This window comes from Acinonyx jubatus, chromosome A3, assembly GCF_027475565.1.
Source record: "Acinonyx jubatus isolate Ajub_Pintada_27869175 chromosome A3, VMU_Ajub_asm_v1.0, whole genome shotgun sequence".
Lineage (NCBI taxonomy): Eukaryota > Metazoa > Chordata > Mammalia > Carnivora > Felidae > Acinonyx > Acinonyx jubatus.
The window spans coordinates 8747907-8771119 of NC_069388.1; the positions used below are offsets into that span (position 1 = coordinate 8747907).

At 44.1% G+C, this 23213-nt stretch overlaps 1 long non-coding RNA gene across 1 annotated transcript; it reads left to right on the forward strand.

The window, feature by feature from the left end:
- Positions 1-16078: 16078 nt before the first annotated feature.
- On the forward strand, positions 16079-22261 carry LOC113595766 (uncharacterized). The gene is made up of 5 exons (XR_003416366.2): positions 16079-16539; positions 17701-17758; positions 19692-19849; positions 20896-20983; positions 21775-22261. It is a non-coding gene; the product is annotated as an uncharacterized LOC113595766 (long non-coding RNA).
- Positions 22262-23213: the final 952 nt, after the last annotated feature.

Below are 23213 nucleotides of genomic sequence, written 5' to 3' on the forward strand. Positions count from 1 at the left end.
GAAAAGTGTTTAAACATCGGCTGCTCTGAAAAGAGGTATAAAAATGGAGGAACTGTTTTCTGCCTGCAGTGGGAAAGTTTACCCAAATGACAAGCTGTCATGGGGGATGCTCCAGTGGCACTCTGAGGTCCATTTCCTTAGATCAAAAAGGACAGATAGAAGCCCAACACTTGTATCTATGCTGGTTGGTCATGCTCCCCTTTTCCTAGAGTAATTATATGCTACATCCATGAAGCAATGTGGCTAATACCTTAATGCTCTGAGTACAAAGACGAGTGGGGTCATATGACACTGCTAAATTTAGAAAAGGGCTCTGTTTTCTGTTTTGCTCAACCCTCACAATTTTCTGCTCTGAAGAAAGAGGAGTTTCAAATGCACACTGATCTGTCTCATATCGTGAATGAACCCAACGAGCACCTGTTTTCAACTGCCAAAATACGTTCTTTTTTTACAAAAGGGAAAGAGAAGCCTGTGTACTCTTAATTCATCATAGGAGGTAGAATTTCCCCCCCTGCTTTCTTCAAAAGGACATAACCAGAAAGGTACAGTAATAATATTTACAAAATGTTATAAACGCAAAGGCATAGCTTTAACTAAACAAAACAACAGTGGGGCTGGTGATAATATTCCAAGGCAGTTCGGGTGAAATTCTCCCCCCAAAATACACAGAAAAAAACTCATGAATCTTGGGAACAGCTAGCTCATGTCGCTATGCAAAGGGACTGTAAAAAAAAAATCAACGGGGGAAAATAGTGTATTAGTTACAGAAACGGTCGAGGCTCCTTTTTCATAAAATGTCTAGAAATGCTGGTTTCAAAAATGGGCAGTTTTTCTTTTAAATTAAATGTCAAAAACCTCAACCGAGTACAATGAGCCCCATCTCTTTGAAAGGATGCTTCTGACTATGAATATTCTCTCTGTGGGAGTAGTCCAACTATTTTCCTCAAGTCGAAACTTGGACCGATTACATTGGTGGACTGTATCGTGTTTGGTCTGAAAATTAGGTCCAGTCTCCCATATGCACAGAGTTCTTTCATTTATTTATTCAACGTTCATTAAGATCCACCTCCTAAAAATGGTAACTGCCAACTTACATATCCAGGATAGAGACAGGACAGGTGCTCAGGATTTAGGTGGATTTTAACATGGAATCATTGTAACAAAATGATGTGGAGTTAAAAAAAATAACAATGACACGCCGGGTTAACCGTGGCATTGCTAATTTAATTAAGCAAATGCCTATGCAAGTCCCCCTCGTGTTTGTATGATGACAGACTTCCATCTACTTTCTTAGAGCATTTGTTGCTGTTTTATGGAATTTTTTTAAGTTTTCTTTCTTTTTTTTTTTTTTTTTTTAATTAAGTAATCTCTACACCTCATGTGGGGCTCAAACGCACGATGCCGAGATCAGGAGTCACATGCTCTTCCCGCTGAGCCAGCTATGTGCCCCCATTTTATAGAATTTCTACTGCTGTTTATGAGCGGAGACTCTTTATAATTGTAGCTTTAACGAATTATTTCATTTAGTCATCTTTTGTTCAGTAGTTATTATTAAATGGTACCAGTCTAGATGCCCAGGGATCCTAGAATTTCGATGATATGAACTAGCCACACTTTCCAAAAAAAATACTTATTGAAACACCCAATCTTTTGGAAATAGAGTATACTTAAGACACGCCTTTCTGCTGCATGGCCATGGAATTGGGGTGACGGTACCACAGTTGATCAATTCTAAGGTTCACGTTAATTTTTACATTTTAACATAACCGAAATTGGTGTGCGTTTTGCGATCGATGGCATCTTGCGATTGGAAGCGGAAGCAACTCTTTCTTCCTCAAGAGTTCATACAATAGCAGAGCGTCTTACAACGTGATGTTTTCGGTTCGACAAAATACGGCACCTAGCCCCTTTAGTTTTCTGGATTCTTTTGACGTTATTGCTTACGTATTTCTTCAAGCGTGATGGGTTTCCATAGGCTTAACACTGATGGAAATAATACAATAATCATTACTGCCATTTACTGAGCTCCTCCTGTGTGTCAGCAGATGTGCAAATTCCCTGACATTTAATCCTCACAAAGGCCTAAAAGGGTGATGCTGTTTTCACCCCGCTTTGTAGAGATGGCGACCTAAGAATCTCAACGCTGCCCACGCTTGCCTCGCCTGCGCCCTGGCCCTGGGTCGGGAACCAAAATTCACATCCAGGTAGTCTGGCATTCAGATCCATTAGTCTGGTAAGGGGACACACCCTGTTGCCTTCGTGGCGTTTGGTGCAATCAATAAAAATAGACTTGTTCCCTCATTGCTCGTTGATGAATGTCAGCCTCTCCCTGGGATGTAAGCCCCAGGAGGGCAGGGAAAACATTTCTCTTGCTCACCACCGTATGGCCACGACCTGGAACAGAACCAGCCCCCACTCCCTTTCAGCGGAGAGCCCCGAAGACCCACTACCTGCCAGATGCTGTTTTGGAGGCTGGTGATACAGCCGTGAGCTCTGGGGTCTGTCTTCACGGGCTACAGTCTTTGCATAAACAAGTAAAAAACGAAAGAGAGCGAGGCCACCTTGGTGGAATGAGCGCTGCTAAACACTGTTTCTTGGCCCTAACTGGAGAAAAAGTGGCTAATGCAAAACTGGCTGGTTCCCAAGCTGCTTCACGTTTGGCTTGCAACGTACTTCGTTGGGGCTAAGAGCCTTGGTTTTCTTTGTTTCCTTTTGTCTTACAGCAGTAGTAAAAATAAGTGTAAAGACCCACCAATGGGCAGCAAGACGGGGCAGCCCACGACTGTACGTGGACTGCACTGGGGAAGCCAGCCCGCCATTCCCCGTGTGTTGTGGGGAAGCCTGGTGTGTTGCCTCTGGTTAGGTTCTGCTTGGAGATTAACATGCCTCCCTTTACAACAAGATGCGCGCGCTGAGCGTACTTAGAAACGCCCGTACTGGATCCTGGTGCGGGACTGCATCCTACTGATCTGCCCCCCGGGTTGGTGATCTGATGACACCTGCTCCCATTCTTTTCCTGACTTCTCTCCTGTTCCGTCTCCCCCTCCCCCCCCCCCCCCCCCCCCCCGTCGTCACTGCATCAACCACTAGCCAGTACCCTATTTCTATGTGTGTCTGCTCTAAAAGCTGACTTTTGTGGGGTGGAAGGCACCAAAACACACAATCTGATGGGCACCTGGGTGGCCCAGCCGGTTAAGTGCCCGACTCCTGGTTTCAGTTCAGGTCACCATCTCACGGTTTGTGAGTTTGAGCCCCGCATCAGGCTCTGCACTGACAGCTCAGAGCCTGCTTGGGATTCTCTCTCTCCCTCTCTCTCTCTCTGCCCCTCCCCCGATTGCGCTCGCTTGAGCTCTCTCTCTCTCTCTCTCTCTCTCTCAAAATAAACAACAACAACAACAAAAGAATGATTTAAAACCCACAATTTGAAGTTTGCAGAATACATTTATGCTTCATCTTATGATCGTTACAACCTGAAAAATAATAAAAGAGAGCAAAGTTGGTCTCCTGCATCAACCAACCCTCCTCCGTGTGAATGTAAGACAGCTGAGTGGCATTCCAATGTTACACGATTATTTGCATTCTAACTGAAATTACAGAATACTGGAAAAGTAAACGGGTCATTTCAAGTTAGAAATGTGCCTGAAGTTTTATTATTAACTAGTTTCAGGGGCTCCCGGGTGGCTCAGTTGGTTAAGCGTCCGACTTTGGCTCAGGTCGTGATCTCACAGCTCGTGGGTTCGAGCCCCGCGTCGGGCTCTGTGCGGACAGCTCGGAGCCTGGAGCCTGCTTCGGATTCTGTGTCTCCCTCTCTCTCTGCCCCTAACCCACTCGCATTCTGTCTCTGTCTCTCTCAAAAATAAATATTAAAAAAAAATTAAAAAAAAAAACAACTAATTTCATCTGAATGCTGTGCTATAACTATTACATTTCATTATCACTAATTACTCTAACTTTACTTTGTATAATGCACCTAATATGTGTAAGGACTTTGCTGGACCCAGGGAAAGAGTGATAAACGGAACCTGATGTCTGCTCTTGACTTTACGTTAAATGCAAGTATCAGGTATCTTCCAGGTGCAAAAGACTGTCCCGAATGCTTTAGCTCAGGAGTCAGTGAACTTATTCTTAAAGGTCAGATAGCACATGTTTTAGTCTTTGAGAGCCATTCAGTCTGTCTCAGCCACCTTCACCAAGTCATGTGAAAGCAGCCATAGATAATCCACAAATGACTGGGCATGACTGTGTTCCAATAAAACTTTATTTATAAAAACAGGCACTTGCCCAGGTTTGCCTCTGGGGGTGGATGGCTGAGACCTGCCTTAGATGTACTTGGTCATTCAGTGATCACAGCCCACCCTCGAGGGGGAGCAGCAGCATCCCATTTTATTAATGTATTTATTTAGTAGGATTATTGTAGTTTTATTGCATTTATCACATATACTGTAACAAAGCTTTGAACATAATTAATGAATATGCTATGACCTTCATGTAGATGACTTCTTGGCGTCTTTTAATTTATCAATGTTGTCAGATTGTGGCAAGAGGATAGTTTAAAGGGACTCAAAGTTCTTCCACAGGAGACTGATTAAATACAGTCAGATCTTAAAATGAAACATTTTGAAAGCTGTTACCAGGCTGTGATAGATCTATGTGAAAAGATCTCCAGTAAGTTTTTTTTTATTTCATTTTTTTAATTTACATCCAAATTAGTTAGTATAGAGTGCAACAATGATTTCAGGAGTAGATTCCTTAATGCCCTTTACCTATTTCGCCCATTCCCCCCTCCCACAACCCCTCCAGCAACCCTCAGTTTGTTCTCCATATTTAAGAGTCTCTTGGGTTTTGTCCCCCGCCCTGTTTTTATATTCTTTTAGCTTCCCTTCCCTTATGTTCATCTGTTCTGTGTTTTCAAGTCCTCATATGAGTGAAGTCATATGATATTTGTCTTTCTCTGACTAATTTCCCATAATACCCTCTAGTTCCATCCGTGTAGTTGCAAATGGCAAGATTTCATTCTTTTTGATTGCCGAGTAATACTCCATTGTATATATATACTACATCTTCTTTATTCATTCATCCATCGATGGACATTTGGGCTCTTTCCATACTTTGGCTCTTGTCAACAGAGCGTCATCCCATTTTAGAAGGGGAAGCTTAAACTGGATGGAAGGTAAGTCACTTAGCCAGTGACTACCGAAACTGGCGTCTGAATGCCCATTTTCCCTGTTACAGAAACAAGCATCACGCTAACTCTAACATCAGTGGTGCAGACTCTGGAGCCAGAATGGTGGGGTTCGGGTCCTGACTTCTTCAGTCACTACTTGTGAGAGCTTGCGCCAAGGGCACGAATCCCCCCGCCTCCTCTCTTCGTCCGTAAGATGGGATCAGCATGGTGTCTCATCTTAGTAAGGTGTAAAGGAGGCAGTGGAGAGGAGCCTGGTGCAAAGTCATTGAACAACTGCTCCCTCTTATGATTACAAGGCAAATGTGGACGAATTATGGGGAGTGGGTGCGGGTGAAAGAAGGGTCGACAGAGAGGCATCCCGCCCAGAGGCAAGTCAGAAGAGAACTGGGAAAGGACGGTGGGGATTGATGCCATAGGCAGGGCAGTGCTTCCCCAGCCCTGATGTTTCCTTCCCTGCAGGAAGAGTGCCACTAGCGTGACCCCCTGGCCTCTCGCCTCTCGCACCTCTGACCCCAGGTGGGTCGGGTCCGTGGTTTAATCTGATGCTGAGTTTGGATGGAGAACTGGTTGGGTTAGCTCCGCCCCCTTTGCTCACGTGGGAGCCAGCCAAGAGCACGTGCTGCCAAAGCTTTTTATTGACAAGCTTCAAGTCAATGTCCTGCCCTTGCGCTGACATCCTCGGGTGGGCCTGGGCCGCCTGTCTCTGTGGGATGAGCCTGGCCAGCCTGGAGTCCAGTACCAAGAACCTCACCGCTTCATTAGGGCTGGTTTGCTTGGTCTCCATTTGTCTCATCCTTTTTTCCCCCCTCCTTATTTGTCATTTGGGTCAAGCCAGTCCTGCTGAGTCCCTTAGCACTTTGGAGCTCTATAACGATTGTAGGCACTTACCCAACTGAGCCCCCCAGATGCCCCCCCAAAAAGTATCTTTTGCAGCTGGTTTACCCAAACCAAGATGCAATCCAGGCCCCGGGCACGGAATTGGGTTGTTACGTCATTCTGGTCTTTTCCAGTCTAGCTCAGTCCCTTCTTCCTTTCTCCGTGCCTTGTTAAACAGGCCAGGCCAGTTGTCCTGAAAGATGCCTTTTTGGGGGGATGTGTATGACTGTTTACGCATTCTCCAGGATTTTAGATGTTAAAAAAATTAATTCATAAAAAGTGAAACCAGACACACACACACACACACACACACACACACACACACGAGATCACTGTGAGAACCCATGGCACCTCTCAGCGAGCCGTATTTAGCTACCAGTGCCCAACCTGCAATGCTGGGGCTGAGTCTCTGCAGCAGGAATCCAAAGCCACTGAGACATTCCAAGAAGGTGAGTGACAGGAATTGTGTTCTAGAAAAATGGCTTTTGGGGTGCCTGGGTGGCTCGGTTAAGCGTCTGACTTCGGCTCAGGTCACAATCTCACGGTTCGTGGGTTCAAGCCCCGCGTCGGGCTCTGTGCTGACAGCTCGGAGCCTGCAGCCCGCTTCGGATTCTGTGTCTCCCTCCCTCTCTGCCCCTCCTCCGCTCATGCTCTGTCTCTCTGTCTCTCTCTCTCGCTCTCAAAAATAAAATAAAAACATAAAACAATTTTATAGAAAAATGACTTTTGTGGCAAGAAGGGAATAGGAGAGATTGATGGGGACCAAGACGCTGGGTAAGTGACGAGTTAGGAGGCCAACATAGTGCCCCAGCATATCCCGAGGCATAGTGACCCCGAACGCCTGGGTTCAAATCTCCAACTCATCGCTTAGCTCTGTGAGCATGAGAAAGGCACTAGAGCTCTGAGTCCACCTGAGTGAAACGGGAACATAGTAGCACCTGCCTCACAAAGTAGCTCCGGGGACTCAGTTAGCAAATGGCTGTAAAGTACATAGAACAGTTCTCAGCACACAGCAGGGTCCATGGAAGTGTTTGCTGTGATCGTTTTCCCCCAGCTTAACTGAGGTGTAATTGACAAATAAGATGGTAATATATTTAAAATATACAAAGGGATGGTTTGCTGTTGTATACACTGTTAAATGATTACCATAAGCAAGGTGACACCTTCATCACCTCACAGCTACCTTTTATGTGTGTGTGAGAACCCTTAAGATCTGCTCTCTTAGTGAGGCACCTGGGTGGCTCAGTCGGTTCAAGGTCCAACTTCAGCTCAGGTCATGACCTCGAGGTTCACGAGAGTTCAAGAGCCGCAGGGGCTCCACACGGACAGCACGGAGCCTGCTTGGGATTCTCTCTCTCTCTCTCTCTCAAAATAAATAAACTTTAAAAAATCTACTCTTTCAGTAAATTTCAAATATAGACAGTAATATGGTATTATTTTTTTTTAATTTTTTTGAACGTTTATTTATTATTGAAAGACAGAGAGACACAGAATGGGAGCAGGAGAGGGGCAGAGAGAGGAGGAGACACAGAATCCGAAGCAGGCTCCAGGCTCTGAGCTGTCAGCGCAGAGCCCGACACGGGGCTCGAACTCACAAACTATGAGATCATGGCCTGAGCCGAAGTTGGTCACCCAACCGACTGAGCCACCCAGGCGCCCCAGTAATACGGTATTATTAACTATAGTCACCATGCTGGACTTTACTTCTAACTGTAAGATGTACCCTTTGACCTGCATCTCCTCATTCTGCCCCCGCCCTAAAGACACCCCCACCCCCCGCCAACCCCTGGTAACCATCATTTTACTCTCTGTTTCTATGGGTTCAGTTAGAAAAAAATTCTCCATGCAAGTGATACCATATAGTAATGAGCTCCCTCTGTCTGGCTTATTTCACTCAGCATAAAACCTTTCAGTTTCATCCATGCTGTTGCAAACGGCAGGATTTCCTGCTTCTGTATGCCTGAATAATATTTCAGAGCATGAACATCCCAGAATATCCCGTTATAATATATAGGGGAAATATATATATATATTCCATGATATATATTCCAATATAATATTTCCATTATGTATCACATATACTTTCCCTTTATCCATTTGTCACCTGGTGGTTACTTAGGTGTTTGTATATCTTGTCTTTCGTGAATAACACTGCCCTGAACACGGGAGTGCAGATATTTATTCCAGACGGTGATCCCATTGCCTTTGGGTGCTGTTGTGATCGTGCCAGACGAACAACTTGCCCAGGTCCGTGTGCCTGGTTCGAGAAGCCAGACTTTCTGACTTCCGTTTACTCCTCTTTCCATTCAAGGCTATATATGGAAAATAAAATTACCCAAAGCAAAAAAAAAAAAAAAAAAGATAAAGAGACAAGCTGAATATTTGTATCAACTTAACTCAGTTTCAGCTGTAATCTGGAAAATCAAGATTTTGTCAGATGTATTCAAGTTTCGTAGAAGCATTCACTTGTTTTTAAATTTCATCCACCAACTTGAGAAAATGGCAGCATCATGGAAAAAAAAAAACACCTCAAGAACTATATTGTTGCCAGATTTATATTTCAGTTATAAATGTAACGGAAATATTTTTGTATTTTTTCCTAATAATAAAAGTAAGGCATGATCATTACAGAAAATGTTTACAGTATGAAGAAAATAAACATCAGAAAATAAACCAGAAAATAAACATCACTCGCACCTTTACGCTTCCTCAGCTAAGGACCTGAATGGTGTGAGTGCATACCCTTTCAGTATTTTACGTACACATGAAACTATTCTTTGTTTTATATCGTTCGCTGTTTTCTATGTTTGTGGCAGATGCTGTTGGCTGTTTACACAACACAGCAACTATTCTGTTCTTTCTTGTTCACAGAACCATGACTTTGTCTGGGTGTTTTTCTTCAGAGTGAAGGCTGGACCCACCCTTGTCCCAGAAGGTAAAGTTTGATTCATCTAACACGCAAATCTGGATGTCCCATTATCCTTGCCAGTGATCAGTTTAGAATAACATTTCTCAACCTCAGGACTTACGACATTTGGGGCTGGATCATTCTGTTGTAGGGCTGCCCTGTGCTTGTAGGATGTTTGGCCTCTACCCTCTAGATGGGGTACGCCACCCTCCGCCCCCATCCACCCTAGCTGGGACAACAGAACATGTCTCCAGACATTGCAAACGTCCTCTGGAGAGCAAAAACCCACCTGACCGACCACCAGTAGCTTAGAAATAAGTAGGTGATGCAATCCTGGTCAATGAGCCATGTTGTGACATATCTATGTTACTCTTCTTAATGACTTCATAGTATTCCATAGTGAAAACAGACCATCATTTATATAACCATTTATGTAACCACTAATGATGGCCATTTCCTTCTTGGCTCTCTGCTGTTCTGGTTGGTCAACGATATGACTTTCTATATTTGCACACTTGTGGAAAGGAATTTATAGAATAAACGCCTGGAAGTGGAATTTGTGAGTTGGAGACTGTACGCAAATTGACATTTTAATAGATGTCACCAGTATGTCTTCCAAAATGTTCCAAAAAGTCAGTGCTGGTTTACCCATTAAGTGAGTACTTATTTCCATAGACCTTCACTAACTCTAGAGAGAAAATCCGTTAAAAAAAATTTTTGTTTGAGGGGCACCTGGGTGGCTCAGTCGGTGGAGCGTCTGACTTTGGCTCAGGTCGTGATCTCGCGGTTCGTGGGTTCGAGCCCAGCGTCGGGCTCTGTGCTGACGGCTCGGAGCCTGGAGCCTGCTTCGGATTCTGTGTCTCCTTGTCTCTCTCTGCCCCTCCCCTGCTCACACTCTGTCAACCTGTCTCTCAAAAAATAAATAAACATTTTAAAAATTAAAAAAAAAAATTTTTTTTGCATTTCAAATATATTAAAAAAATGGTTATTGAAAACTGATTTTCTTAGTGAGGGAATAATATTCCATTGAGGTACCAAAATTTATTTATATTCCCCTAGTATGAGCATTCAGTTGATTTTTATTTTATATTGAAGGTTTTTTTAAAAAATATAAATGTTTTTCATAATTGTGACAATTCACTGACAGACTTTTTAAAAATAATTTTTTAAAAACCTGTCTTCTGTCACTGGTTTTATGATTATTTAATCTATGTTTCTATAAAATGACATTTCTCTGGAGAAGACTTCTCCATTAGACACAGCAGGCCCAGAAAATAGTTTTGGGGTCTTTTTTGTTTTGTTTTGTTTTTTATTTTTTTAAGTAATCTCTCCGCCCACGTTTGGGGCTCAAACTCAGGACCCAGAGATCAAGAGTCACAGGTTCCACAAAGGAGCCAGCCAAGGTGTCCTAGTTTTAGTATCTATTACAATCAGAAGTATCTATTTAAAATCTATTAAAATCATGACCTTTTAGATTGAAGAAAAAATGTTAATACTTAAAATTAATATATTTGTTTTTCTACCAATGCAGTTATACAATATAGTTTATTTTATTTTATTTTTTTATAAAGGAAAGAACCATGGAAGTCATATTACAGCCTTACCTAATTTTAGCACGTTTGTTCAAAACACATGGATCAAATCAAACACATAGTCACTTCCATGTGGAATAAGAATTAAAGCAGCAACTTGAATCTCAGAGTGTAAAATATTCAGATAATTTTCCATCAACAGTGATCTATTTGCTTAATTTTTTTGTTTATGTTTATTTATTTTTGAGAGAGAGTGGGGGAGGGATGGAGAGAGGGGGAGACACAGAATCCGAACCAGGCTCCAGGTTCCGAGCCATCAGTACAGAGCCCGACGCGGGGGCTCGAACTCACAAACTGCGAGATCGTGACCTGAGCCCAAGTCAGACGCTTAACCGACTGAGCCACCCAGGTGCCCCTATTTACTTTATTTTTTAATAGATGTGTTTCATTTTTACAACTCTGGACTTATTCTGGGCATTTCTGGTTTCATTCATTTATTCACCCAACAAATTTAGGTACAAAATTAGAAGAGAGTAACCTGAGGGGTGCCTGGCTTGCTCAGTCCAAGGAGCATGCACTCTTGATCTCGGGGTTGTGAGTCCCAGCCCCATGTTGGGTGTAGAGATTACTTAAATAAATTTGAAAAAAAAAAAAAAAAACACCTTAAAAAAAGTATTTAAAAAAAAGAGAGAGAGAGTAGAGAGTAGCCTGAGAAGGACCTTGGAGGCAGATGAATGGATGTGGATAATTAACAAATCACAAAGTTGCAGGTTTCTCTTAAAACTTAAAAATGGAGTTCCCAGCATCAATTTTTTTTTTGTTTGTTTAAATATATTTGGAGAAAGGAACCAGAGAACAGGAACAGAGCTGGTGGGAAAAGGCTACACCAGGCGCAGAGCAGTTCTGAGGGCAAAGGCTAAGCTGAGAAGGCTCTGATGCCCCCATAGCTGCTCTGTGCAGGTGACACAGTTAAATGACCTACCTTCTTCCCTGGTATTAGAACACTTTCGGTTACAGTATTGTGGTGAATCATTTCCTTCCAAGGCTCAGGGTGATCTATCACACGGGTGCCTTGTGTAGATTTTAACAATATGAGTAAAAAAGTTTCCTCATTCCAGAAATACAAAACAAATTACATAAGAGATGTGTCCTCTAAAAAAAAAAAATCCACATACAAGTGTAATAACTGGGAAGGAAAATTAATGCATGGGAAGACACATCTGTAAAAAGAAAAAGTAATAAAAATGCTTGTCGAAAAAATGAGTTTTCTCTCCCCTTGTCTAATTTATAAGAGTGAAATTCTTTTCTTGCAGGCAGGAACTGGGCTGGGGGCGGGTGGGGGAGGGAGTCTGGGTGGATTTGCCTTTTCTGAGCCGTGCAGGATTTCACTAGGGACCCAGTGAATAAGGAAAGGTGATGGTTTAGAAACACTGGCCCTGGTGTATTACTGCATGAATTTTTGGTGCGAAATCAATACCTTGGTTGTCCTTGAAAACCCTATAGGTCTGTTTTTAATAGCTGGCTACATGGCTGAAATTACACTGATTACTTAGCAAAGCCTCACCTTTGATCCACTGATCTAGTTAGGGACGTGTGACAGAAGAGAGATCATTAACAAATTAAAAGAAGGAAGGGAAAGCTACAAGTTACAGAAATACAGGAAGTCTGAGGTTTGTCCGTTGTTGAAACATTTCATACCGTCTTTTAAGAGTCACAGCTCTCTGTGGGCTTTCTTTGGATGACAAAGTACTGAGAACAACAACAACAAAAGCAAACTCGCATACAGTTCAAACTCCAGAACAGTGGATCAATATTCCAAATTAAGGAATGGCGGCTGACATTGTTTTCCACCTCATCCTCTCAAGAGATAGCTATGCCTTAAAAGGTTTCTATTTCCCATCTGTATGTCAGTAACACCGAGGTTTGCTCTCATTAAGAAGTGCGCCCTTTAAAGTTTTATTTGTCATAATTAATAGACCTTACTGTTTAGAGTGGTTGTGGGTATACGGAAAAATAGAGCAGAAAGTCCAGAAGGTTGCCATATGCACCCCACCCCTCCCCTGCGTAATTTCCTCTTTAAAACCTCTTGCATTCGTGTGGCCCATTTGATACAACTGATGGACCGATACTGATACCTGATTATTAACTAACATCCATCGATTACATTAAGGTTCACCCTTTATGTTGTAGTTCTATAGATTTTGAAAAATGCACAATGGTATATACCCACCATACACCATCATCCAGAACAGGTTCACTGCCCTTAAAAATCCTCCCTTTGTGTTTTGCTAGCATCCATTCTGAATTCTGTACTTTGTTCTTTTCTTACAAACAGAAGTCTCACATATTTGTTACTGAACAAACCTACTAGTGCAGAAGCATAGTAACAGAGAAAAATCATTTCCCTGATAAAATATGTCTATTGTTCAGGTAGCAGTCATGTTTACAGAATGATAGGATACAAGCATGTGACTTTCATGCGGCATAAATATGTGTCTCATCTCATGTGTGATCTCTTACAGACCCAGCCTGGTACTTCTCCAATGCCTCCTCTTGGAGTTGTACTTTTATTTTATTTCATTTCATTTCATTTCATTTCATTTCATTTCATTTCATTTCATTATTTTCTTTAAATATTTTTACTGTTTTATTTATTTTTAAGACAGAGAGAGACAGAGCATGAGCAGGGGAGGGGCAGAGAGAGAGGGAGACACAGAATCCGAAGCAGGCTCCAGGCTCTGAGCTGTCAGCCCAGAGCCCGACACGGGGCTCGAACTCACGAACTGTGAGATCATGACCTGGGCTGAAGTCGGACGCTCAAGCAACTGAACCACCCGGGCGCCCCTATTTTATTATTTTTTAAAATGTGTGCTCATCTTTGAGAAACACAGACAAGACAGAGTGCAAGCGGGGGAGGGGCGGAGAGAGACGGAGACGCAGAAGCCAAAGCAGGTTCCAAGCTCTGAGCTGCCAGCACAGAGCCCGATGCGGGGCTCAAACTCACAAACTGCAAGATCATGACCTGAGCCGAAGTCGGGCGCTTAACTGACTGAGCCACCCAGGAGCCTCTGTACTTGTACTTGATTTTATTACTAGTTTTCATCTGAATCCACTGGGGAATGGGACAATTCTGGTTTTGTTTCCTGGCCAGGAATAGCTTGATCCTAAAAGTCTTGTGAGAAGATCTGGCAAGGGGCACCTGGGTGGCTCAGTGGGTTGAGCGTCTGACTTTTGATTTCAGCTCAGGTCATGATATCCGGGGTTGGGGGATCGAGCCCCACACTGGGCTCTGCGCTGAGTCTGGAGCCTGCATAAGATTCTCTCTCTCCCTTCCTCTGCCCCTCTCCCCCACTCACATTCTCTCTCTAAAATTAAAAATTAGAAAAAAAAAAAAAAAGGTAAAGAAAAAGACATAGCGAGTAACAATTAACCACTCCCACCACCATGGCGGAGAAAAGGCTAAATTCTGTACTTTCAACGTAATTGCCATTCCCCTCCCCCCTTTTTTCCTTCTCCAAGGGACTTTTATTTTAGGAATAGATGACAGCTGATTCTCCTTTCTGGCAGAGACCCACAGAACGCCACTTTGTTTGGCTGCAACTCACATAATCTCTGGAAGATCTCCTCTCCTGGTGTATTTTTGCCCAGACAGGAAAATACCAAAACTTGCTTTGCCAAATACCCAAGAGGAAGCCCCTTTCCTCCAAATGACAGAGCGAACAAGCCAGAAACTGGAAGGGGTGTGTCCAACGAGCATCTGCCCCTCACCAGGTTTTATAGTTGCACATCCTGATTATATATTTTTTGTAATTTATCATTTTTTTTTAGCAATTTTCTAAGTAACCTCAACACCCCACATGGGGCTTGAACATGTGACCCCGAAATCAGGAGTCACGTGCCCCCATGACAGAGCCAGCCAGGTGCCCCCTGATTATCTTACTAAGCTGCAAGGACACAAAATTGTTTGTTGCTATCTCTGAAGATGTGACATCTTGCTCCCGATCCCCTTCGTTGTCGCATGCCTGTCTAGCGTTGAGCTCCTAAGCCTACAGTTGTGACCAAAGACGTGTCAACTGAGGGTGTAGATGCTAGAGGGGTTAGATAGTCTTTGGTTAGACAATGCAGGCTATGAACAGTAGAAAACTAGGGGCGCCTCGGGGGTTTGGTCGGTTAAGCATCTGATTCTTGATTTTGGCCCAGGTCACCATCTCATGGTCCGTGGGATTGAGCCCCGTGTTGGGCTCTGCACCGACAGCATGGACCGTGCTTGGGATTCTGTCTCTCCCTCTGCCTCTTCCCTTCCCCCGCTCGCTCTCTCAAAAATAAACAAACATTAAAAAAAAAAAAAAAGAATTCCACTAGCTAGGGGTGCCTGGCTGGCTCAGTCAGTGGCGCATGATCTTGGGGCTGTGAGTTCAAGCCCCATGTTGGGTGTAGAGATTACTTCGAAAATTAAAAATCTTAAAAGAAAAAAAGAATCCCACTAGATACATTCCAGCAATTCTATCACTTTCCTGGTTCAACCCCTCATCACGTCTTGCATAGCTTCTCGGAGAGCTCCGCTCTCAGAGCTGGACTCATTGTTTCTATTCTCCCCCACCCCCTTTCAGTCTGTTCTTAAAATAGGGAAATCTGTTAAAAGAAGCCAGACCGGAACACCTCTCACCACACAACCGCGCTGGCTCCCGTCTTGCTGAGGCTTGGACCCCAGTCCTTATGATGGACTGACTGCGTGGCATCTGGTCCCCCGTGCTTTCTGCCCTCGTCCGCTCTGCTCCCATCACCCCAGGTCCTCGTCTTGCCAGGAATACACCGGGCACGGTCCCTCCTCAGGCCTTCGAATGTACTGTGTCACCTGCTCCTATAGTCAGAGTAAACATGTTAGGCATTTGGGCCACGTGGTCGCTGGGGCAATAATTAACCCTTCCATTGCCATGCCAAAGCAACCGCAGACCGCAAACAACGAGCGGCGCTGTGTGCCAATAAAACTTTATTTATGGACGCTGAAAGGGGCTGTCCTGGGATTTTCATGTGTCATGAGATTTTGTCCTCTTTAAAAATGGTTTTATTCCAACAGGCTGGAAATGGAAAAAGCATGCTTAGGCAGTGGGCTGGATGGGAGCCCTCGGTCCCTCGTGCGTCAACCCCTGCTTTAGGGAGAACTTCCCCGGCCGTCTGCCCAGACGTCGTAGCACACGCGCACATGCACACGTCCACACGCTCCCCATTTTTCCTATCTCGTCTTAATAGCGTGTCACAAGTGGACGCCCCACACGAAGCCGGAAGCTGGGTGGCAACTAGTCTCAAGCATGGTCTCCAAGGTGCCTTTTCGGAGCAGACGCTCGGGGCAGGCGTCAGGCTTTATGCTTCGAACGTGCCAGACATAGACTGCTTTCCAGCTGAGAGCAGGGGTGAGCGTGGGGGAGACGGCGTGTTTGTGGAGGACGGCGTCGTGTGGTTGGGCAGGGATGCGGTTCGGTTCCCAGACCTGGGTCTGCCTCGGAATAACCTGACGGGATTTTCCAGAAACTGAGTCTCTCAGGCTGCATGCCACACTGCCCAACATCAGAATCCCTCGAGAGTCAGGCAGTTGGAGAGATTAAATCCAGACCGCACCAGATACTGACTACGTGACCTTGGACAAGGTACTTAATGTTTCTGAGTGTTTACTGCAAAGCAGAGATCATAATGACCTCATAGAATTGTCACGAGGGTTCCATGAGCTAATGTAAGTGAATCGCTGCGCACAGTGCTTGGCACATTGTTTTTGCCATAAATAGCAGGTATTGCTCACTTTTCATTAGAAAGACATGTGCACTGTGGAATAAGTAATGACATAGAGATCAGCAAGAATCAGGCAAAAAATAAGGTCATTCTAGTTCCCCAAAATAACTACTGATAATGTTCTGGTGTACGTCCTTCCAGATTTTGATCTCTCTGTGTGCTTTTTTTTTTTTTTTCTAACACACTACCTACAATTGGGTTGCCCTGTCATCTTATTCCACCCCAAGGAATCAACTCTGAATTGGATCAAGGTGGTAAGTCTAACTGTTGATTTATGGGGAACACAGAAGACAGAGAAGCATGTTGACTGACCATGAGGGGTTGCCATCAGCAGAGTTTAAATTTTTTTCTGCTGATTTATTTTTGACGGGGGGGGGGGGGGGGGCAGGTGTGAGTGGGGGAGGTGCGGAGAAAGAGGGAGACACGGAATCCGAAGCGGGCTCCAGGCTCCGAGCTGTCAGCACAGAGCCCGACACGGGGCTCGAACCCACGGACCGGGAGACCGTGACCTGAGCCGAAGTCAGATGCTTCACGGACTGAGCCACCCAGGCACCCCTCCATCGGCAGAGTTTAAAATGTGTGGCTCTCTACATGACAAACACCCTCAGCTTCTTCAACAAATGAGTTGCAAGGAAAAAGGGGGTCAGGCATCCTCTAGAGCGGTGCTATCCCCTGGAGCAGAACTTCCGGCAACGATGGAAATATTCTCTGTCTGCACCGTCCCGCGTGGTAGGTGCTATTCCACAGCGTAAGCGGCCGTTGAACCCTTCAAATGTGGCTTGTGTGGCTGACTGAATTTTTTATTTAATTAAAATAAGTTTATTTAAATAGCCACATGTGGCCAGTGGCTACGGTGCTGAGCTGTGCAGCCAGATTAAAAGGTACTTAGAGGCATGCCATCCGACCACACTGGAAAGACCTTTTTGGTTCCTCCCATCCAGGTACTAACCAGGCCCAATCCTGCTTAGCTTCCGAGGGTGGGCGAGAGCGGGCGAGATCGGGCACCTTCAGGGTGGTATGGCCCTAGACAAGACCTTGATGGTTTCTCAGACAGATGAACTTAAACAAAACAAAACAAAACAAAACCAAAAAAACCTGTGAAACAATGAAGGAAATTTATTTTATTTTATTTTATTATTTTTTTTATTTTTATTTTTTTTGAGACAGTAAGGGAAATTCAAACACTGGCAAAAACCCTTCTATCACATTAAAAACGTTTTGATGGGGCACCTGCGTGGCTCGGTCAATAGATAACACAAGGGTTCATGAGTTGATAGTTGCGGAAAGGGTAGAATGGGTAGATGCAAAGTCACTACTCCCTCCTCTCTCTTTTGCTTGAAATTGTACATATATAAGAAAACCTTTGTAAAAATTATGCAATCATCTGGCTTTATGCATTTGTCTTTCTTCCTCAGGGAGTTGCATCATTAGCGAACGCGGACATTTATAAATGGAGAGCCGTCGATTCTAGAGGTATTATTAGAGTTTGAAGAGGAACATAAAACAGTGCTTTTATAAAAATCACAGCCAGGCCCAATGTGACCGGCTTCCTTTGAGAGGGCTGAGATCATTCCCGTTCTCTGGAGTATCACGTGTCAAACTCAACTGGCCAGGCCGCCAGGACAGAGACCACAGTGGCCCCAATATCTGTCTCCCCTTCTCTGTCAGTAATAAAATCCCAACTTTTAGCTGGCACATGGCCACCCAGATAAAAGAATGTTTCCTAAGCTTCCTTTGCTCTTGGGGGTAGCTACGAGACTATATTCTAACCAATGTTCTGTAAGGGGGAGTGGCATAGAGGACTTCCTGGAATTGTCTTTAAGGGAACATGTCTCTTTTTCTGACCTCCCTGCATTCTTTCTGCTTACTGGAATGTGGTCTGATGGCTGGAGCTTGAGCAGCAAGGGTGGGTCCTGAGGCTGAAGCCACATGAAAGGCTGGCTAAGCAAGAAAATAGAAGGGGACGGGTTCTGACATGATAGAGTGTCACACAATGTTAGACGCAAATCTATGGAGAAAAATAAACTCTTACCTTGTTTTTCTCTTATTTACAACTGATTCTGATCCTAATTAATATTGTTGCTAAATGTTATTTTTATCAATTCCCTAATATTTATTGAATATTTACTCTGTGGGTTGGATCATGCTAATTGCTTTGAGAGAAGCAAGGTAGAAGTCATCGAATCAGCACATAAAGGATTTTTCCATTTTACTGAAAGATACACGAATATAAGATTAGTAAGATGTGATTAAATAATAAAACTAACTAGCATGTATTGAGTACTTATTATGTACCAGACATTGTCCTAACTATTTTACACATATTAACTAAGATAGTCCTCACAGAAAGATCGAGGGTTATTTACAGGTGAGTGTGAGTAAATAGAAGCGGCACAGAGAGGTTAAACAACTTGTCCAAGGTCACACAGCTCATAAGCTGTGAAGACAGGACAGAGAGACAATATTGATTAGGAAAGTTTCAGAAGGAGAGATAAAGCTAGGGTGGGCTGTCACACCCTTGTGAAAAAGAGACAAGGTCCCGATTCATTCAACAAATATTTATTGAATGCTTGTTGTGGGTCAGACACCTTTCAGGCTGAGAATGGAACAAGCATGGAGCCTAAATTCCAGTGGATATGAAAAATGCTCCTTCCTACCTCAGGACCTTTGCACATTCTGTTCCCTCTCCTTAGAAACCTCTTCTTTTTCTGACCTCCCCTGCTCATTCCTCCCTACACTGCCTGTAGCGTAGCTGGTTTCTCTTCTCCCTGAAGATATCAGCTCCATGGTCCCTTCTACCTGGAAGCCTTCTCCACCCCCCGGCACCTCCAGGATCAGATCCCTTGTATATATGTTCCCATAGCACCAGGGCTAAACCATAGCAGTTAGGGACCCACAGTAGTATTTAGCCTTTGTGAATCCCTTCCTCCAAAAAAAGGATATTAAAAATTCTATTTTGCCATGGCATTGGCCTCAAGATGCATATAACCCCGGCTGGACCATTATTATATATTCATTATTGTCAGATTCATTTTTCTTCTGGCTTTGGGAGAAATTAAAATAAAAAAACTTTTGTGGGCCCTGAAAAGTATCACAGGGCCCAAGTACTGACCCTTATTCCTCGGGGAGAAGCCGGCCGCCACAGTGCCGTGTAATTTTTCTGATCACTTATTCCGACTGCAGTTAAAGACTTCCTGCAGGGTGCGGCTCAGGACTCCTGCATCTAACTCCCCTGGGGTAACACTCAGAATGCGAGTGACCCCTAGTCTCCCAGGGAGGGCCTGGCCAATATGCATCCTTAATCAAGCTGGTAGTAATCCAAATGATTACAAATGGTTGGGTTCCACTAGACTTCGCCTGTTTAACGTCTGTCGACCCGGCTAAATAGAACTTTGCCTCTGGCCAGGACCTTTTTGCGCGTGCAAGTTTGCATTTCTGCACCAACCCGGATTCTGGCACACCGTAGGCGCGCGATACATTTTCAGTGAAGAAGAAAAACAAAAACAAAGGGAAGGTGCCGGGCCACAGTTTGCAAGACTTCCATTTTGTCATGGCTGTAAGAAAGTAAGTATGGTTTCAAGGACCTGTGAGTCTTTTTTTTTATGTGTAGTTATTTATTATCATCATTATTATTTTTGAGAGAGAGCGAGAGCATGCTCGCAAGCTGTGGGAGGGGGGGTGAGGGGCAGAGAGAGAGGGAGACAGAGGATCTGAAGCGGGCTCTGTGCTGACAGCGGTAAACCCGATGTGGGGCTGGAACTCACGAACCCTTGAGCTCATGACCTGAGCGGAAGTTGGATGTTTAGGTGACTGAGCTGCCCAGGAGCCCCCAAGGACTGAGTCTTAAAGGACTCAATAGACCGCCTTCCCCTAAAATACTGCCCAGCAGAGTAGGTCTGCAATCGAAGTATGCTGTTGAATGGCTGTCCGGGGGGGGTACGATTTTCATATATTGCACACGGTCATGATTTCAGTCAGATTACAGATGAATCGCTTCGTAAATATTTTTATTTATTTGAATCCAAGATCTGGAATGCCAAAGACGTAAGAAGCCCATGGATTTTACACAGATGACTCGTTTGCTGTATTTTCCTTTGGTTAAGGTTTGGGTGAAGAGTAAACATCCTGTGTTCCTGTGTGTGGTGGGGGGGAGGCGACTTCGCTGTGAAGGCACCGGGGCAGCATTTGGCGCTCACGGGGTCTGGCTCATCGGCGTAAATCCATTTTGCTCAATAAGAAGGAAAAAGCTCGCTGAGTTCCTTCGTTCGGTGAAATCATTTCCACTTTTTCTTGTGGGATGTGCACTGGGTTTACTTTACGATGAGAGCCTTCAGGTCTTTTCAAACAACAGCGAATGGAAAGCTTAATTAAATTATGCTTGTCACAGCATTGCATGTGTCCCTTAGTGGTTAGCAACATGATAATAAAGGCAAGTCTTAATGGCCCGTGTGAGTGCTGCATACTTCCCTTATGTTGCAGACACAGTTTTTCTTTCTTTTTAAAACTGCACTGTGATATGCATAGTGTGTGTGCTGCATTTAAAAATGTGTGTGTGTGTGTGTGTGTGTTTAAAAACCGAGTCCTTTATTTTCGCACTTTCTGTTTAGGAGGAGGAAGAAGAGATAACCATGAGAACAGAACCGATATTAGGAATTTGGCCCCAGGAAAGAAGTTTCCAGGGAAAGTCGTAGAGTCCACGTAGGTACAATTTGACTTAATGTTCTTTCTATTTCATCATGGATGGTTATTCAGTACAGAATGAGGGCACTGAAAAAGTCTGAATTATCCAAGAAAAACGATACTTTTTCGACTCGTGGTTTAGTTTATTGGCATCCAAACCTGCTTCCTAAAAGATGACACATTTACCACTTTCCGTGTTTAAAGATTAGGAGGTATTTCTGGGGCACCCGGCCGGCTCTGTTGGTGAAGTGTTTGTCTCTTGATCTTCGGGTCATGAGTTCAAGCCCCATGTTGGGCAAATTGGGTGTAGAGATTACTTAAAAATAAAATCTAAAACTAACTAAATAAATAAATAAAAATATTCCTTGTATATTTAAAAATGTGCAAGAAAGGGCCCCCGAGGTGGCTCAGTCAGTGAAGCTTCTGACTTCGGCTCAGGTCATGATCTCCTGGTTCGTGAGTTCGAGCCCCGTGTCGGGCTCTGTGCTGGCAGCGGGGAGCCTGCTTGGGATTCTCTGTCTCCCTCTCTCTCTGTCCCTCCTCTGCTCACACTGTCTGTTCTCTCTCAAAATAAATAAATAAACTTAATTTTTTTTAATTAAAAAAAGATAAAAGCACACAACAGTGCCTGAGACATGGTGACCAGCATGTAAAAGGGCTTTCCATCACAGCCACGTGAGCTGGTGACAGATTGCTCTCACCCAGTGGCTCTTGCTTCGCAAAGAAGGGGCCGGGGGGGGGGGGGGGAGGCGGTCTCTGCCCACTAGGGGGAAAGTCATTCGCTAAAAACACAAAATTTTCTTTCACAGATTTTGAAAATGGAGTCTCTTCTGCATGGTAAAAGCACCAGTTAGGGAGAGAGAAAATGCTGACTTCTCCCAGCCTGCAGCCGCCGGGAGGAGGGACTTTTAGAGCCAAAGGGACTTTTAGCTGAGTAATAAAGCAATATCCCTCGCGAACACCACCTTCCGTCCTCCTCTCCATGATTGTAAAAGTGTAACAGAATGTTCAAGGTCTCCTAGGTATTTTACAAAAATCACTGGAGAAAGACTGCCCCGAATCATCAATTTTTAACCAGTGCTTACTGGGCATATTCTAAATAAGCCAGACCTATGTCAGTGTAATGGTTTGTCATGAAGGTCTGCAATATTTTTCCTTCTGGTGTTAGTGATAACCGCCCGTGAACTACCCCATGTGAGCGACACAAAAACAATAAGATAGTTTTTAAAAATATGCTGCTTCCTAAATGACCAGGAAAAAAAAAATCTTTGTAAAAAAAAAAAAAGTGTGAGAGTCCCCCACACACACACACACAGGAAATTTAAAATCCCTGGTGATTGTTAGTAACATCTTAGTGGAGGAGAGTTTTTTGTTTTGAAAAGTCCCTCGTACGCAGTGCGGAGTCTGGGATTTTTTTGTTTTTAGGTGTTGGGATAAAATTAATACCATAATAAATTCAGGGAGAAAAAGAGGAAGTCATTCTACACGAACTCCAGAGCCTAGACCACTTCCTGGTCAAATAGGTACATCCCCCGTTGTGAAAAAGGACCAGAATCTTCAAAGTAGGGGGCAGAAGTAAGATTTTGAATATTCCTGGGAATCCTAGGAATTGGAAACACAGGCTGTGGGGCAAAAGCAACAGACCCGGGAGCCTACAGAGCCCGGACATACAGCCGGGAACATCACACAGAAGGGAACATTCGGAGCCTGGTTACAAGGGACGGGGCGTGGAGGGGGAGGATCGGGCCTCCTCGTCAGGAGTCCTGGACCGAAGTTTGGGCTCTGCAGTTGACTGAGTTTGTGACCTTAGAAAGGTCACGGCCTCTCTGGGCCTTGGTTTCCGAATCTGTAAAATGGGCAAGTGCGCTTCCCCCTTCTACCTCGCAGAGTCGTCTGAAGATAATGTATCTGTAAAATCCTTTGAATAGTACAAGGCAAACATAGGGCGTTGTGTTAAGGAGGTGCCATTCCAGGCGTTTCCTGTATTGTTTGGACCAAATCACTGTTTCCTTGTCTACATGATTTATCTACATGGACTTCTGGGTGTTTGTAAAGATGAAAACGGGAGCTTTCCCCTGTGCCTATTCAGAAAGTTTGGTGGTGTCATTCATAAAGTACTCTTATCTAGAGTCGTGTTTTTATTTACTTATTTTTTTCAATATTTATTTTTGAGAGAGGGACAGAGAGACAGAGACAGAGAGAGACAGAGAGAAAATCCCAAGTCAAATCCATGCTGTCAGTGCAGAAC